At 42.2% G+C, this 16,396-nt stretch overlaps 1 protein-coding gene across 2 annotated transcripts in view; it reads right to left on the bottom strand.

Moving 5' to 3' along the window:
* CNKSR3 (CNKSR family member 3) overlaps positions 1–16,396 on the bottom strand; it is a 159,048-nt gene that overhangs the window by 113,275 nt on the left and 29,377 nt on the right. Inside the window, exons 8-10 of one of the 2 annotated variants that reach the window (XM_034991062.1) lie at positions 9,549–9,670; positions 9,166–9,230; positions 8,093–8,166 (exon numbers count right to left, since the gene is read on the bottom strand). The gene's annotated coding sequence lies outside the window, so the exon portion shown is untranslated. Of the gene's footprint in view, positions 1–8,092; positions 8,167–9,165; positions 9,231–9,548; positions 9,671–16,396 lie in introns of those variants that run through there. The other variant, XM_034991065.1, reaches the window with a different exon arrangement.

The following is a 16,396-nucleotide window of genomic DNA, read 5'->3' on the forward strand; positions in this document are numbered from 1 at the left end:
CTATATCATGCCTATCCCTTACTCCCTCTTACTGGTGAAGATTCTCTTTCCCTCTCCCTCTGCCCCTCCCCCCTCCCCCTCTCAAAAACTATATATAGATATAGATATAGATATAGATATAGATATAGATATACACACACACACACACACACACACACCCTAAGTGGACCTTGTGGATATACACTGTATATCAAAATATTCTATATCATGCCTATCCCTTACTCCCTCTTACTGGTTCTAACCAAATCCCACACCTGCTGCAAAGGAAACCCACGTATGGACTGGACCTGGAAGTAGACTGGCAAAGACACGATCGCCCCACCCCCACCCCCAGTGGCATCCCCTTCCCCGGTAAGCTCAGTTCAGAATCCTCAGGCTGGACCAGACCCAGGTCAGTTGGGGGGGTGTTAGGGAAGGGACAACACCACTGAAGAAAGCCTCCTCCCATCCCGGGGACAGTTCCTTTGGGTACTGTTTTCCTGTCAAGGCTTATTATTATACTACAACTTCTGTTGTTCTTGGGCTCAGTACAAAGAGACTTCAGTTTTGGATGAAACCGTTGGCCTAAAAAAATACTTCAGGGGGAAAAAATATCTTTGAACCACGGAGTTAGTTATGACCTTAGAAGTCGTGGTCCCCGACTTCTCGGTCTCACTCTGGGAGAATTTTCTCCACTGCTTCACCAAGACAACACCGTCCATTGGGAGGGAATCCCTTCAGCTGCCTTGAGGCCTTTGGCAGTATGAGCTGATTTAATCCCAACAGTAATTCTCTGTTTTACAAAAATGGCCCAGAGAGGTTCTGAAATTTACCAGCATCACAGAACATTTCTTCATTTATATATTCGCCCTCTATGTCTAAAAAGAAGCATCCCAGAGTTGATGACACTGTGCTGTATCATTGAAGTTTGCTAAGAGAATAGAACCTAAATGTTCTTGTCAAAAATAAATAAATAAATAAATATGTGAGGTGATGGATATGATCTATTAAGTGACTCAACCCTGGGGAGCCCTTAGTGTGTATATATCAAATCACCATTTGTCCACTTCAAATATCTTATCATTTTAACTGCCATTTGTCAATGATACCTCAATAAAAGCTGAAAAAAATAAAAATATAATGAAATGAAACGAAATGAAATGAAACGAAACGAAACGAAATGAAACGAAGTGAAGCATCCCCACCCTCCTTCCCGGTTCACACCCCACCCAACTACCTTGCACCTGTTGTCTTTTGTCTTTTCATCTTTGCCTCCCCAGAGCCTGATACCATACCAGCCACATGATAAGCACTTAATATCTGCTGAATCAATCAATAATTAAGTCATTTGACCGAACTTACCACAGAGTCTTTCTGGAAACTCTCTCTTCTTTTGCTTTTCAAAACGTCTTGCTTTTCCCAATCGACCATTTTACTCACAAGTCCTCTTTCTCAGTCTCCTTCATTGACCCTTTCCTCACCATCAATATATGTTCTTCCTACTGCGTTCCAGGGAGATCTCATCCATCCCAATAACTTCTCTTATCACTCCTATATTGACTCCTCTCCTGCCCATACCTCCTGTCCCAATCCCTTGCCTAAGCAGGTGTCCCCCCACCAACTTCCAAAATATATCTTGACATTGATAATGCACAGTTACATCCAGTTAAACTTGTCACAAGCACAGTTCACAATCCTGTTCCTAGATCCAAATCTACTCGTCAAGTGTGTGTTAACAGCAGCATCAATCGGCTGCCCAAACTGGAACCTCAAATGTTGCCTTCTATTCTCCACTGATGTTGTAAACCTTAGAAGCAGGAGAAAGGGGTAAACTGGGAAAGAGGGGCTGAGAGTTTTGTGTTCTAACTTATCCCACCACTCTTCTTTGAGCTTTACACGTATAGCAGGTGTACAAAACATTTCACAGACTCCAACTGAGATGTGCAGAAAAAAATGTACTTTCTTTAGTTTGTCTTTTTCCTAAGCCTAGTAAATAGAAAAACAAATTAAAAGCACAGTCTGATCCAGGGACTCCTGGGGGGCTCAGTCGGTTAAGCATCCAACTCTTGATTTTGGCTCAGGTCATGGTCCCAGGGTGGTGAGATCAAGCCCTAGTTGGGCTCTGTGCTGGGTGTGGGGCCTTCTTAAGATTCTCTCTCTCTCCCTCTCCCTCTGCTGCACTCCTACCCCCCACTCACCTGCCTCTCTCAAAATAATAATAATAATAATAATAATAATAATAATAATAATAGTTCAATCCAATAATTTAAACAGACCATTTAGGGAATGCCAAGTCTCTCTTGGGAAAAACTGCCTAGTGTCTCAAGAAGCCTCCCTGTCTTCTGCTTCTTTCTTGAAATGCTATCCAGGTATATAAGAACAAAGGTGTGAGACGGAAGTGTCTTTGAGGTCTGGGGGAGACACTGGGGTTCACAACATGACTCCAGAGTTCCTTGTCATCGTAGGTGTTGGCAGAATCTATGATGGGGTCCTCTCGGCCTGGTCGGGACCAGAAGGGCTCTGTGGCTGTTTGCACCTCACGTGGGCTCCCACCATCTGCCTTCCCTGAGCTGAGTGCTCTGGGCTCCACTGAGCCATGCCCAGGTTACACGGCCATACCTCAGCATTAGCTTCATTCCCACACAGAAACTGAGGCTGAACCTCAGAAAGTAGCCACACTGCCACGTTTTTTCTGAGGCCACATCCTACGATGGCTGGCAGTATCTCCCTTCCTTACTCTTGGTATAACCCACTGACTGAATGGGCCCTCACCCCCTCAGAGACTTGCACCGACCTTTGACTCTCCATACTTAACCTCCCCTTCGCATACTCTGTTTCCCTTCTCTTCCCCACCAGCGCTAAGGTCAGAAATGAGTGGCCTTTTCTTTTCCTCCCCCACGTCCTGTCCTCTTCCTTTCTGACTCCATCTATAATTGGGGGCAAGAGTTTCCCCTCTATAGTGTGAGAGAATTCTGTAAGCTCACTTCTCCAAGCTAACTTGTTGGTATCCTAAAAAAGGAATTAAAAGAATTTGGATAATACGTTATCAAGATAAAGTCTGGCAAGTCTGATATAAATTAAAGCTGACGAAGTGAACTTTATCTGGCAGGCTAAGGGATTTTAATCCATCCTAAGGGCAACATGAGGAACCACTGACTATTATAACATGATTACATGTTTTCTTTCAAAGATCAACTGGGGGGGCACCCGAGTAGCTCAGTCGGTTAAGCGTCTGACTTTTTTTAAGAGAGAGCTCAAGTGAGCAAGTGGAGGGGGGTGGTGGGGAAGAGAAGAGTGAGAGGAAGAGAGAGAATCTGAAGCAGGCTCCATGCCCAGCATAGAGCCTGATGCAGGGCTCCATCTCACAGCTCTGAGATCATGACCTAAGCTGAGATCAAGAGTCAGACACGTAACCAACTGAGCCATCCAGGCGCCCCAAATGTCTAACACTTGATTTTGGCTCAGGTCATGATCTCAGGGTTGTGAGATGGGGCCCTGCATCAGCCTCACACTGGACATGGAGCCTGCTTCAGATTCTCTCTCTCCCTCTCCCTCTGTCCCTATACACCCCCTCTACCTCTCTTAAAAAAAAAAAAATCAACCCAGTTGCTGTGTAGACAGTGGATTAGATACCAGCGCTTCCCAGAGTCTTCCTCCATGACATCCATGGAAACTGGGAACAAGGGAACAGAAAGAAGTGGCCCCTGGTCCTGCCCAGCTGCCGTGAAGGCTGAGGGGGTAAACATACCTGGAGTCCATTTAGCCACTGATACAGTGCGAATCTGGAAGGTAGGAAGCCAGGTAAAAGGCAACTGCAATAATTCATAGAAAAGACAATAACTGTCCCAATAGTGCATAGCAGTGGATATGGGGGAAAGGGAATGGATTTGAAGGATACCAATCAAATAGAAGAAGGACATTGTATTTGATTGGACAGCTTGGTAAAATGTGGTGCCAATTCACAGAGATTGGAAGGAATTTCCAATGTAGTGGGGAAAAGCTTGATGTTCTTGCAAAGTCTGAAGTAAGAAGGACATCATTACGGGGCAGAGGAGTTGCTAATAACATAGAATTTTTCTAAGTTATACAAGACCTTATATATCATGTTAGCCAACCTGCTCCTTTTACAGATAATAATAATCCTTACTATTTACTGAGTACTTCCCATCTTTTAGGCAATGATCTAGCTGCACTACAAATATCATGTCATTAATTCACACCTAACTCTGTGAGATAGCTGTTATTATTTAAGAGTGAAGCAATGGAATCCCTAAGAGATAAGTAACTTGCCCGGACAATTCAGAAATTCTATCGCAGAGCCAAGAATCAGATCCTGAACTCTCTGTTGCCAAAACCACTTATTTTCCTATTATCCTTTATCTCTCTAAAGAGAATACAACTTATTTTTAAAACTTGCAAGTTTGTGTATGTTTTACAATTTCCAAAATGCTTCCATTTTCTGTGTAAAGTCACAGAGTCAGGTAATAGTGAGCCAGGATTAGATTTGGGGTTCTGCCTCATCTTTAAGTTTCTTGCCCCATCCCATGCCTTTCCCTTCCTGAGCAAAGTGCAAGATCAGAAAAAATGAAACTGCATTTTCTTTATCACCCATGGAGGCTCAACATTTTACCCGCACAGCCGCCTGCATGTCTCTGACCTCCTCCACTAACACCGTATCACCATGCCAACTGTCTGCAGAGACTTTGGGTTTCTGGGTGTCAGCAAACCTCTGTGTCACGGAACCCCCACATTCTGTGGTGTCAAGAGCACCATGTGTGGGTAGAGAAAGCGAAAATGTGGACAACTTCCAATCTTCCCCGAGCCAGTTCAGATACAGGCTATTAATTCTCTGAGTTCAATTCTAGAAGCCCCGGTTTTAAGGCTTTGAAAATGATCTGCACTTAATTCAATTTAAACCTGATGTCTTTTCCTTCTTACGGTGAGAGACATAAAATCACTCCCTCTGTTATGAAGGATGCAACGTACATGGCACGTGTGGTCAAATGCCCAAACACAGTCAGGATGATGTCATTTCTGCCTTCAACTTAACCATGCCCTAGCCCAAGGGGAACGACTCCCTGACTCATTAAAAAAGTCGGAGCTTTCTACCTGCATAAGATATGTCTGGTGATAGGATTTCATTTTTACCATGACGTTTCTGCAGCATTTGGGCTTTTGCTAAGTTAAGCTTCTTAATGATGTATGTGGTTGGTATAAACAAACGCCAACCTTAACCACCAGCACTGTCAAATTCCTCACATGCTTCAGCACATTTAAGGGAACTAAGTTGTTGCAAGGTAATTATGTTGTACGGATTAACGTGTAATCCTGAAGAACTAGAATATCCCCGGCAAGCATGAACTCTGTTTTGTGGGGGAGAGAAGTCAGACGGGTCAGGGAGAAATTCCAAAGCATAGGTTTTGCCTACAGCCTTCGTGTTTTGGTAACTCAGAGTATCTAACACTCCTGAATTCTTCAGCTACAGCTGGAACACTCTGGGAAGCCCATTCTATCCCTAGGCCTGGAGCTACACCAAAAGTGCTTTTCTGGCAGAAGAGAGGAGCTGGGCATCCCTACGAAATTTCATCTAGAGTTTAAATTGGCAACTGTTTCTACAGTTATCACTATTTTTTTTTTCTGGGAAAGAGAAAGGTTTTTTTTCTATTTGTCTTTGTTTCACATTGGCAAAAAAAATGCTCTACAAATATTCTGACCATATATAAGGTTAGCAAACCAAAGTTTAAAAAGTTATAATTATTGCTCTGATTAAAATGCTTTCTGTTTTACCTCTATGTAACAACTCTATAAAGGACTGGAAAAATAAAATACACTCCCTACACTTAAAGGCAGGATTAATGCAAAGAAGAAAACTTCATAAGCTGACAGTGGTGGTTAGTTCAATGTATCAGCTTGACTGGGTCATGGAGTGCCCAGATATTTGGTCAAACATTACTTTGTTTGTTTGTGAGGGTGTTTTTTAGATGATATTAACATTCAACATTAACATTTAAATGGTAGACTAAGTAAAGCAGATTATTCTCCCTAGTGTGGGTAGGCCTCAACCAATCAGCTGAAGACCCGAATAGAACAAAACTGCTGGTTTCTTCCTGAATAAGAGCGATTTATCCTACCTACCTGCTTTTGAGCTAGAACAATGGGTCTTGTCCTGCCTTCAGACTCAAACTGAAACATGACTTCTTCTTCTAAAGTTTTTCAACCAACTCCCCCAAAATTAGTCTACTCGACAGCCCATTTAACACCCCTGCTTTCAGGTGATCTTCAGATGCCTCCAATTTCTGAGCCTGTCTGGGGTTCTGCAGGACAAATTAGCTTGTTGCGAACTGGTTAGCTTTCAACGTTTCCTATCTAAGTCAGTAACAACTCACCCTTTCGCTGTTCAGTTTCCAAAATCACTTTGAATCACTTGCTGTCATCTCCCCTCTTCTTATGTTTGTCTTTGGGTTTTATGGTTTGTTTGTTTGTTTGTTTGTTTGTTTGTTTTCAGGGATAAACACATGTATTACTCTACTGGATTTAAGGAGAATTTCCAGAGGTATAATCATCATATGCAAAAGACTGCCTATGGGCTACTAATGCATGTATGGTTTCTTCAGGGGGTGCTGAAATATTCTAAAATTGATTGTGTTTATGGTTGTACAGTTCTGGGAACTTACTAAACACCACTGAATTCTACACTTTAAAGAGGTGAACTGTATGATATTTAAATTATATATCAATAAAGCTATTATATTTTTTTTTAAAAACTGCCCATGGAGCTGAAATCCTTAACAATACCAAGGAGTAAAGTTCTATATACCAAGGTCAAACATGGATCAGAGATGAGTGGCCAGCCTAACGAATCAGCAAAAAAAGAATTATAATTCAACATCTCTTCTCTTCTACAATCCATCACAACTCCCTAGAAAAGCATGACTAAACATTTCTATAGACTTTTGTGATTGTAGTGCAAGATAAATATTTCAGTTTGAAAATGTGAACTCACAAACAATGAATGAATTCAGGTGAGGCAATTTTGTACAATCCATTGATTCAAAAATATAAAATTTAAGGTGTTGGAGTAGGTTCATTTTAGCTGTTTCTGTATCAAACAGCTGTCAAAATAGCATGTTGTGGTGAACACTTTTTCAAACAGACTTTATTGAATGAGATTTTCAGATCTTTCTGTATATGTCGTATATGCTGTTAGGTTTGGGGGGAAAGCATCTTGTTACTTGAGGACATGTCAAAACCAGAAAGCATATTCAGCTCACAGTTCTCCATCAATTAAATTGCTGCCAGGAAGTAACAGAGCGTCCAGGAAAATTTCAATCAGGTACCAGAAATCTACAGGGATAGCTTTGTGTTTCAGTAACCACTCTGTGGACACAATGAGGGGAAATGACCCACCAGAAGAATAACATCTGGAGTTGTCCAAATGCATTACTCCAGACCTGGTCAGTTAAGTGTCATGAGAATGATACCATCATTTAAATATATGTTTCCACGGAAATGCCAAATGGGGTTGGACACAGGATTATACTGTGTGGCATGGAACATTTGCTCTCCTAACATTGTGGAAAGTGATATTTATTTTTTAGTTTGTGTTTTTATGACTAGCTGATAACTATGTTCTTACTTCGTGGGTCAAAACCTCACTCCCCAAGAAACAAAACAAAAACCCCCAAACCCAGCTCTGAACAGACCAGCTGCTCCTGAGTCTAGCGGAAAGCAAGCTGAGGGAGACTCACATGACCTGGCTTCCAGCTGATGGCACATTTGCGACATCATGTGAACTTCGTGTGGTCACAAGACCTCTGCCCTTTAGTTTCCTCACTTATTAAATTATGCCAGCCTGACTCACAGAATGAAGTCGAGGAACTATAGGATCATGCATGTGAATGTCATCTATTAATTACAAAGCACTGGAAATGTGAATTATCATTTTAAGTGGACAGAAATATATAAGAGGGGAAAAAAAAGAAGAAATAAGAAGTGGAACCTGCTCAACAAAGGAAATTCTCACCTCCAATTCTAATAGCTTTAAGATAAAAGAGATCCTTGGATAGCGTCCACTAGGGAAACTCTCTTGATGGCTGGTGTCCATACTAATTACCTGTCGACAGTGACTCTCCCACTCTGTTTCCGATGCACTGAAATCGTTTCCTGAATGCAGGTTGCTTCACAGTCCTACAAAAAAAAGCACCCATTGATATCTGGAGATAATTCAACCATGGCCACAGCAAGCAAGTCAGCTTATAGAAAACACTACAGAAAGTAATTTTATTTGCCCAGTTCCGAATTGCCTGACTCTACCTACAGAGCACCCTCAGGGGCGTGTGAGGAACTGAGGTGATTTTCGTTTGTGGACAGGTTAGGTTCCTGAGTCACGTGAGAGAAGATTGCTTGAGGGAACAACTGACGTGGTGGGCAAGGTATCAGGTGAGGGCTTACACAGGCCCAGGAGACATGGCTATGCAGTTTCGAATCAGGCACTAGAGAACCAAACTCAAATTTTACAGAAACACAGAAAAGACTTGCTTTATCAAATACAGTCATAGTCACGTAAGAATTACATTTAATGCTCTTTGGCTTTTGATAACTAAAATGTGATGCCTTCCACAATGGTGGAATTATTTCACTGAGGAAACTAGCCCCTTGGGAACATTCTTTAGGAAATGAAAGAAATAATGGCATTGTTATATTCTGTGTTGGCCGCTGGAGTCATGTGTGAGTTAGTCCCACTCCAGATGGTTAGAACCTCAGGGGGGAGCCCCTGTGGCCCTCTGATTTAAAGGACCCATGCCCTCCTGGGAGAGCCCAGAAGCTGAAGCCATAGCTCCCCTTGGGGAAGGAGATCAGGAGGTGACAAAATCAATGTAGTAAAATATTAATAACAAGTAGAACTGTCTGCACACAAACTCTAGCTCTCCCTCTGTCTTATAAAAACTCAGCCTCCCATCACTTTCTCCCTGCTGCCTTCCCCCACTATTGCTACCTTTGATTTGAACAAGCAATCTTTGCCAGGATAAAAATGTCAGAAACGGACAAGGAATCTCCCACACAGTGCTATTAAGCGGGGGTGGGTGGGGGGTAGGGGTGGGGGCGTGTGGGTGGTGGTAGTTCCTTTGACCCTCTTAGGAAGACCTACTGTAGTAAAGAAAAAAACTGCATGAATTCCAGCCCTACCTTCCTCATTTTCACTTATCCAGATGATTGTGCACAGGTCACTTTCCTCACCCATAAACAGGAGTCTCCAAGTAATAATATCCATCTTAGAGGACTGTGAGTGTGTACACATTAAATATATCACAACATATAAGGCAGGTATTCAGTATGTCTTAAGAGTTATTGTTCTTGAACTTAATAATGGGCTTTGTATTGGGGGATTATTTTTCAGGAAAAAAATCAAACAGGGTGTTAGAGAAGTGTTATGGTTCCAAACATGAAAAAAACTTTTATTAAAAGAGGGGGGGAAATCAACTTAGCTTTGTCAAGAGAGCTCTGTATCGCAAGCAATCAGCTTCTTGTTCATTGTCAAGTTCAGTGAAAGTACACAAAGTCCTAGAGACCTGATAATAATTAAGAATATTCACAGGCTTCTTCCTAAGGCTCCTTTTAATCATTGACTCAATATTTGCGTGGTCTTTCCATTGGCCGCTTTTGTTGTTTTATACAATCTCTTGGTCTCAATCTGGAATAAGTGGAGGAAACTTCTAAATTAGAACATTTGCTACAACAGTTGTCCTTTTATGTTCTGATTTTAATAAAGAGATGCTATTATTCTGGAGAAACCTTTCATAAACTGAATATTGTTTCAAAATCTGCTTATTTACATTTCTCATGGAACTTTCTATGGCATGCTGTGTTCAGTAGGAAACATCTGTCTTTGGGGTTTTCATCACTGAGAGGTGGTTTACTACAAGGGCATGGCACGCCTGGGTGCACACAGATAACTCCCCAGCAGGGACTGGCCCATGCACACGTGTCCAGTGACATCCACGGCCATATCCTCTGGGGAACACTTGTGTCACGAGCAGAGAACATACAGAGGTGTAGTCCAAGCGGAAATGCCCCCAGAGGTTCCAGGGAAGTGTCTGTAATAAGAGACTAGCCTGTTGCTAGGACAGAGCCTTTGGTACTTCATCAATGTTATCACACGGGGGCTCTTGTTAAAGTGAACTCAGGTCCTTTGAGGGATGTGCACTTTGGGAAATTCCAATTAATTAGTGTTAACTTCCCACTGACATCTCTTCTCCAAGGAAGTCCCATGTGAGAAGTAAAGTGAGGGTCTCTTCCATTTTGTTTGTGTCGATCTGGCCTTCCCACAATGGACTAACAAGTGAAATCCTCTATTTTTTAAGACCTATAGTATCTCACAGAAGCCAAGGATTTTAGGGGGAAAAAATCCATAAAACTACAAAGCTCCTAAAGCTCGAAGGCAAACCTCCCCGAAAAAGACCGATACTCATTCGATATTTTGTACATCCATCTATGTTGTTAGCTTTTCATTGAATGGATTGATTAAAAGTTCCCAGTGTTACTGCCCAACTCCCTGGAGCCGCACTTGATGAGAAAATAAAGTGACCCTCTCTACTTTTAGAAGGTGCTGCTAGCTGTGGAGAGCGGCGGCTGGCCCTACCTGGTCATGAGGTCACAAGGGTGCCTCTCTCTCCAGCCCCACATTCAGTGCCTGCACACTGGGAGCTTGAAATCAGCTATGGTGAAAGTATTTATGCCACGGAAATAGGCATATGCTGCAAATTAGGGCTTGATCTTCCTCTAGACAACTGGATGTTAAGCATTTACAGACACAGCCTGGCTCTAGGCCTCCTTTGTAAAGCTGATGCCATGGGAAGTATGTTGACCTCGATGTGGCTATCTGGAGAGCTGCCACAAAGTGATAGGCAAAGAACCGAGGGCACTTAGCTTCCGGGAATCGCCACCTTCGTGTTGGAATATCAAAGCTGCCTGCTGAAGGAAACCCACCACAGTAAGGGGTGGCTTCTTTCTTTCCCTTCTACATACGTGTATATATGGGATATTTTTTTTCAACCTAAGACTTGTCTCTTTCAGTTTTTCCTATTTGACTTTATGTCTTGAATTTAACTAATTTTTCAAGATACTTTGACTATTTTATTTGGATCATGATTCTATTAGGGATTCTATTAGGGAATCAAGTTGTTGTTCAACCTGAGTAAAAGCACTTGTAACTATAAAACCCAATAGAAACACAAAATACAAGTGGCATTTTCATGGGAATCTGACAAACAACACCGTCAATATTCACATCTGGATCGTTGATACGGTGTTGAAAAGGGCAAGAGGATTTGCCAGGTGCAAAGACGTGGAGGCGGATGGCTTAAGAGGAGACCCAAGGAAGCCAGAGAGCAAAGGAGCAGGCAGAGAGAGGGGGGAGGACAGGAGCAGCACGAAGAGGGTCTATAAGCTACGTATCACTGCAGACGCAGGCCCGCTGGGCACTGAGTAACCCTGTGACAGGTACAGAATCATCCGTCTACAGCAGTACATCCCGAGCATTTATCCGCTGACTCCCTTCCTCTCGTGGTGGAAGGTCGCCCCTGGAGATGACAACTCCCCAGCATTTCCAGGCTGTGGGGCAACTTTGCAAACAACTTCTGAGGAAGCCCTCTGCAGCAAAGTTGTGGGAGGTGAACCAGCAGCGAGGCGCACAGGAATCAGGCCACGCCAACCACCTGCAGGCAGAGGCGGACCAAGCGGTGTGGCACAGGGCACACGCGGCACCTGCTACGGACGGGATTGAGGGACACACTTTGAGAATTGTTCATTGATTCGATAAATCTTTACTCAATTATTTATTAACTGATTAGATCATCAGATACTGACAAGGCACCTACTATTTCCAGGCACTGTTTTAAGGGCTGAGGATGCAGCAGTAAATAAAACAAAGTCCTTGCCCTCAATAAGCTTATAATGTAGTGGAGGAAGACAGATGATTTTTAGAAGTGAGAGTATAATGTCAGTCAGTGATTTGTGCTAAAAAAATTTTTTTTATTTGAATAAAAAAGGCAAAGGACTGGGAGGTGATGGGCCCAGGGTAGGGGCAGGGAGTGTTATTTAGGAACGGTGGTCAGGGAGTTGCTCTCGGATGAGGGACAGTCTGAGCAAATCTTGCATGAAGTGAGAGCGGCATGCAGGCATCCTGGGGAATGGTTTTCCAGGCAGAGGGAACGGTCGGCACAAAGGTCTGCAATCAGGAACTACCCTGGTGTTTAAAGGACCACAGACAGGTGCTGCATTGGGCAAGGAATCCAGTGCCGAATGAGCGAGAGAGACGCTCCTGCTGTGTCCAGCTAAGAGTCTCGGAAGGGACTACCATTAACTTAAAAATTACCAATCACACAAATGAACACAAATGTATACATTGTGGTAAACACGTAATTGGATTTGTGTTTTCAAATGATTAGCTTGTCTACTGTAAGAAAGACTGAAGGCGGTCAGAGTTTAGGGTCCATCTACCATTTGACACTGTTCATTGCATTATGCTTTACTTCTCACCATCGATAATCTGAACACAGCTCTGGGAGCTTAGTGTGCTTCATGACCATCCGCTCCATAGTTTACTTTTTAGAAACATCTTAGTTTGTAGAAATCGGAAACACCTGTATCCTCCATCCCTGCATGGAAAAGCTAGAGGGAACCTAACCTGAAACTCATAGATAGAACTGATTTCCAGTGTCATGCCAAAGGCTAACTGAAGATTCAAGAGCCAGCGTGGTTTGGTGGAAAGAACATAGACCTGGATTCAAACTTACCTAGGTTCCAATTCCAGTTCTAATGATTACTTACTATGTAGCTATAAGTTATTATATCCTCTAAGCCTCATACATAAAAGGAGAATAATAACGCCTACTCTGGAGCAATACGGAGATTAAATCAGATCACCCATACAAAGCATTTGATTCATAACAGAGCCTGGAAAATGGATTACTATTAGCATATCGATCATATGATGGAAACACTGTGATTTGCATGTTTTTGTCTAGACTACAAAAAGTATTAAAACAGCACACACAGAATTGAAGCTAAGTAAACAAACTGAAAGGAGCTTGTCAATAGATCTGATAAACCAGTTTAGGCCAATTAGCCCAAGACACGGTAGTTAGTATTTGCCAGTGACTGTTGTGGTAATGAGAAGGGGATCCAGTAGAAAGTAAAAGTCAACAGCGTATGGATGACTTCCTGGAAAAGTGTCTTTCCAGATCTCGTTTAAAGAGAGGTCAGACGGACAATGAAACACAGATGCTGAAGCCTCAAGCCTAGGAATGAGATTCTGCGAGGTCCAATCCCCAAATGAGAAACACACTTTGATGATCCAGCAAGAACTTCTCGTTAGTGCAGGAACACATGCCTGCCATCTGTCAGGGAGGATATAATCGTATCACTGACTCCCACACAGCAAGCCGAGCCATAATCATGCTTTACTAGGCTGCAGAGATCACAGGAGCAAGCATGCCCTGTTAGCCCCAGGACAGGCACCATCCTGCAAGGTAAGTAATTCGCAGCTGTGTCTTGGTCTATTTGAGGATGGTCAGTTTGAGACAGCGACACAGGGACCTCTCCCAACCCCGAGGAAGTGAACCCCAGGCAGCAGCTTCCACACTAATGAAGGGAAGCTGGGTGCTGTGTGCAACTACTTCACTGTCTCTTGGGCACCAAACTTAATCACATTTAGACTCACTTACCGTAACAGCAGTGCATATATGTAGGATATCATACTATGTGGCTTTCAAAGCATTCTGATATACATTATTTCATTATAATCCTGATAGCAACCCCGTGAAGATGGTTATTATTGTCCTTGCTTTAGAGTTGGAGTCACTGATCCACAGAAAAACATTAATTGGTTCAACCCAGGACCCATACGAACTAGACCTGGAGTCAGGGATTTGAACCTGGGGCACCTGACACCAAGCTTTATCTTTGTGGCTGCACACTATATAGAGTTTTAGATCCCTGATTTCCCAGCGCAGTCCCACAGTGGCATTACAGCCGACTGGGGGCAGTGGAACAGCATGCATTTTTACTGATGGCCCTGGCTGAGGCCACATCAGAGAGCAGGTAGCCCAGAGAATCAATCCAAACAAGCCCAGTGGTCATCAATCCAGAAGTCTAGTGGCCAGATCTAAGAAGTGTGTTCTGAAAGTGAGATCTCAGCCAGACCAGTAATTTCTCAAAAGCCAAGGTGATCCTGGGCAAATGAACTCAATGAAAGAGCAGGCTTCTTCTTCTCCCTCAGTAAAGCTAGGTGTGGGTTGAACAGTATAATTTGAAAATCTCTTTGAACCTATTAATAGAATCGAAGCAAATCATCCAAACTTTGCCTGAAGGTCTGGTCTCCAACTTGGGTTATGCGTTCTTCCAAGTAAAGTCTTTAAGTATGGAATCTTGACCAAACAATTTGGATGAAGGCTTTTGCTCCTATTTTGTAAACTCTAATATTCCTGTGACCTGTTTTACTTGTTAATGGAAATGTGTGATATGGAAACTCTGTCATTACAATTTGAGAGAAATGTGAAGTACTTCCTTTGGTAGCCACAGTTTCTCTGCCATGAACCTTAATAAACATGTAAGCTCCAGGAGGGCAGGGGTCCTTGTCTGTCTGGATCACTAATATAGTCTCACTGCTGGCAGATATTGGAAGCTCAAAAAATAGCTGTTGAATGAATTAATGAATGAATTGTGATGATATGGGGTGTTTTGCATTGCATTTTGGAGAAAGAGTCATTTGTTTGGAAGGAGAACCAGAAACAGATTCTCTCATTATAAAGTACCATGATTATCTTGGTAAGACATTAAGTATCTTCCCCTTTCCCTGATAACAGGAGCTGCAGCTAAGATAGAATGTATTTACTGCTTTTCTAATAGAATGTAGGTTTCAAAATTACTACATGGTCATGCATACAACAGATAAAATATGTGAAGTGTGGAAGGTACTAATTATGTAGGGAATGGTTTCCAATAAGGGTCAAGGGTGCTATACCATAGGACTACACAGGGGATTGTGAGCTCATACCCTATGTGACTTTTCTGTAAAGGGAAAACCTGTTTATATTATCTGAGCCCAGAACCTAACTCCATTTTACATCTAAACACAAAGTATTTTTCTCCAGTTTAACATATATGTGATTCTCTAGGAATGCAAAAATCATGTAACTTGAGGGAAGACTGAGACTTTGGAAATACACCAAAAGTAACTGACCACTGAAGAAAATTCCCATCAACAAATGCTTCTAGTATTGGAGGCACCAATAAGAGACCACCCATATCGGTGTGGTCTTGTAATTGCTGCATTAGCAGTGATACTAAATTAACATTCAAACTTACTTATTTAGACTTTCACTTCCATCCGTGAAATATTAGTGGCTACAGTAATTCTCTTCCCACCATGCACAAGTTGAAAACTGAACAAACTATAGGAAACAACTGTTTTCAGATTGGACAATTGGCAGTACAGGTCAGACTGTGATCCCTGAAAGGAGAGATCAAATGAGGTTAGGGTTATAGTTGCCCCAGCTCACTGCCTGGAGGTGGTTTCCAAGCCACAGCACGGAGCCTGGTAGTCTTAAGGAGCTAATGAGACAGAGATCAGAGTCAAGGAGGCCCAGGGTGGCTAGAATATTTAAGGCAGAGGACTGCCAAGGAAGGAGCAGCACAGAGAGAAAGAGAGAGAGCTTCCAAGATCTGTAAGAGTTCTCTCAAATCTTTGACTAAATACTGATGATAAATATGATTACTTATAGGGAAAAAAAAAACTAGATGGGATTGACAGCAGATAGATACTGCAGGAAAAAAAAGATCCATAAACTTGAAACAATAGTATCTCCAAAATGAAGCACAAAGAAAAGAAAAACTGGAAAAAAATAAACAGAGCATCAGTGACCTATGGAACAACATCAAGGGTCTAAAGCATGTATAACTATAGTACCAGATAGAATGGGTGGGAGAAACAGAAAATATTTAAAGAAATAATGGCTGGAACTGTCAAAATCTGATGAAATCTATAAACTCTCAAGTTTAGGATTCTCAAGGAACTCAAAGAAGAACAAACATAAAGAAACCAAACTAAGAAACATCACAAAATCAGGGATAAACAGAAAATCTTAAAAGGTCAGGAGGCCAAATGGTAGGTAGGACACACTACATACAGCGGAACAAAGATAAAAATTGCAGCAGACTTCTCATCAGAAACTTTGCAGGCCAGAAGGCAATAGAGTAACATCTTAAGTACTGAAGATAAAACTTTCTATCTAGAATTCTATACCCAGAGAAAATAGCCATCAAAAATGAGAGCAAAATAAGACTTTTTTTTTGGAGTTTGAAAAGATTCATCACCAGAAGAATGCACTACAAGCAACATGAAAGACAGAATTTTTTA

The sequence above is a fragment of the Mirounga leonina genome, unplaced genomic scaffold, assembly GCF_011800145.1.
Source record: "Mirounga leonina isolate KUSES-001 unplaced genomic scaffold, KU_Mleo_1.0 Mir_53, whole genome shotgun sequence".
Lineage (NCBI taxonomy): Eukaryota > Metazoa > Chordata > Mammalia > Carnivora > Phocidae > Mirounga > Mirounga leonina.